Source organism: Telopea speciosissima, unplaced genomic scaffold (genome assembly GCF_018873765.1).
Source record: "Telopea speciosissima isolate NSW1024214 ecotype Mountain lineage unplaced genomic scaffold, Tspe_v1 Tspe_v1.0044, whole genome shotgun sequence".
NCBI lineage: Eukaryota > Viridiplantae > Streptophyta > Magnoliopsida > Proteales > Proteaceae > Telopea > Telopea speciosissima.
This window is the reverse complement of record NW_025317380.1, coordinates 95,001-97,500: the sequence shown is the minus strand read 5'-3', so window position 1 is coordinate 97,500 and position 2,500 is coordinate 95,001.

The following is a 2,500-nucleotide window of genomic DNA, read 5'->3' as shown; positions in this document are numbered from 1 at the left end:
GAAATTTAATAAACAAATAAATATAAATGATAAATTAATGATATATTTTTTTTAAATGTTCCTTTCAATTTTCACTAATTTCCTACCAATTTTCATAACCATGTGATGTTTATAGCTCAACAAATAGACCAATATGACTTATCGATGAATTTTTTATGATCTTCTACAAAAAATATTATAAAAAATAGTAAACAAAGTTGAAGTGATCCAATCTCTTGCCAAGACATTCTATGCATTTAGCTAAGCCTTTTGAAATTGATTTTGTACAAAAAATTCAACACGATGGATTTTTCACGATATTTTGAATTTATTGATTTTTTAATACTAAAAAATTAATAAAAAAATATATATAAATGAGAAATTAATGAAATTTTTTTTAAAATGTTCCTTTGAATTTTCTCTAATTTCCTACCAATTTTCATAACCATATGATGTTTGTAGCTCAAGAAATAGCCCAGTATGACTTTTCGGGGGGGGGGTCATGTCTCCTCCTGGAAAAGTGCAAAAAGCTTAAGAGCTACCTTGAGGGAGGGGGTGGCTACCTTGGTTGGGTGGCACAGATGGGCACCCAAGCGCTGCACACGGTGCATGCGTGTGGGCAATGTGCGTGCATAATAAGACCATTACACACGAGAAAACCGTCCGAAGGCACGTTGGTCCCATCTTGTGCACCTCTTGTGCGGTAGAGTAGCCACCCATGGCGGCCATGTGTGCTATGGTGCAGCCACGTGGTGCAGCCTTATGTGCTGTGGTGCAGTTATGTTGGGCATCGTTGTGTGCTGTGGTGTAGCCATGTTGTGCAGCCCTATGCGCTGTGGTTTAGCTATGTTGGGCATCGTTGTGCACTTGATGCAGCCACGCTGAGCAGATGTGCGTTGTGGTGCAGCCACATTAGGCAAATATGTGCGGTGTGGTGCAGGCACGCTAGCCTGGTGTGCGCTGTGGTGCAGCCGCATTAGGCAACTTTGTGCGCTGTGGTGCAGCCACGCCTAGCAGACGTGCGCTGTGGGGCAGCCACGTTAGGCAACTTTGTGCGCTGGTGCAGCGCTAGCAGGGCGCTGTGTGGGCAGCCACGTTAGGCAACTTGTGCTTGTGGCGCGCAGCGAGCGTCTGTGGGCAGCCTCGTTAGCCAAATTTGTGCTGTGTGTGTACCACGCCTACGGATGTGCTTGTTGTGGTACAGCCACGTGAGGCAAATATGTGCGCTGTGGTGCAGCCGCGTTATGCAACTTTGTGCGCTGTGGTGCAGCCATGTTAGCCAAATTTGTGCGTTGTGGTGCAGCCACGTTAGGCTGATGTGCACTGTGGTGCAGCCGTGTTAGGCAACTTTGTGCGCTGTGGTGCAGTCACGTAAGCCAAATTTGTGCGCTGTGGTGCAGCCACGTTGGGCATCCTTGAGGGGCAGCCTTGTGCACTCGCATATGGTGGTCCCCCCCCCCCCCCCCCCCCCCCCCCCCCCCCCCCCCCCCCCCCCCCAGATGATTTGTTGCTACCTTGGTTGATTGTCGGCCCAGGGTGAGGTGATGGCCTAGGTGGGGGCTTGGACCTATTTGTGTCCTTGGCTCGTGCCGCAAGGTGGGTGGGGGCTTGGACCTATTTGGGTCCCTGGTTCTTGCCACAAGCAGTGCCTCACGTGGCCCGACTTTTGACGGGGTTTTATCAAATCGCACCATAGGCGATGTCGCATGTTTTTCAAAACAACCTGATGCATAACGATGTGTTGCCTTCCAGTGGGGGTTTTGCGCTACCTTGGTTGATTGTCGGCCCGGGGTGAGGTGATGGCCTAGGTGGGGGGTTGGACCTATTTGTGTCCTTCGCTCGTGCCGCAAGGTGGGTGGGGGCTTGGACCTATTTGGGTCCCTGGGTCTTGCCACAAGCAGTGCCTCACGTGGCCCGACTTTTGACGGGGTTTTGTCAAATAAGACCACAGGCGATGTTGCATGTTTTTCAAAACAACCTGATGCATAACGATGTGTTGCCTTCTAGTGGGGGTTTTGCGCTACCTTGGTTGATTGTCGGCCCAGGGGTGAGGTGATGGGCCTAGGTGGGGGGTTGGACCTATTTGTGTCCTTCGCTCGTGCCGCAAGGTGGGTGGGGGCTTGGACCTATTTGGGTCCCTGGCTCTTGCCACAAGCAGTGCCTCACGTGGCCCGACTTTTGACGGGGTTTTGTCAAATAAGACCACGGCGATGTTGCATGTTTTTCAAAACAACCTTGATGCATAACGATGTGTTGCCTTCCAGGTGGGGGTTTTGCGCTACCTTGGTTGATTGTCGGCCCAGGGGTGAGGTGATGGCCTAGGTGGGGGGTTGGACCTATTTGTGTCCTTCGCTCGTGCCGCAAGGTGGGTGGGGGCTTGGACCTATTTGGGTCCCTGGCTCTTGCCACAAGCGAGTGCCTCACGTGGCCCGACTTTTGACGGGGTTTTGTCAAATAAGACCACAGGCGATGTTGCATGTTTTTCAAAACACCATGATGCATAACGATGTGTTGCCTTCCA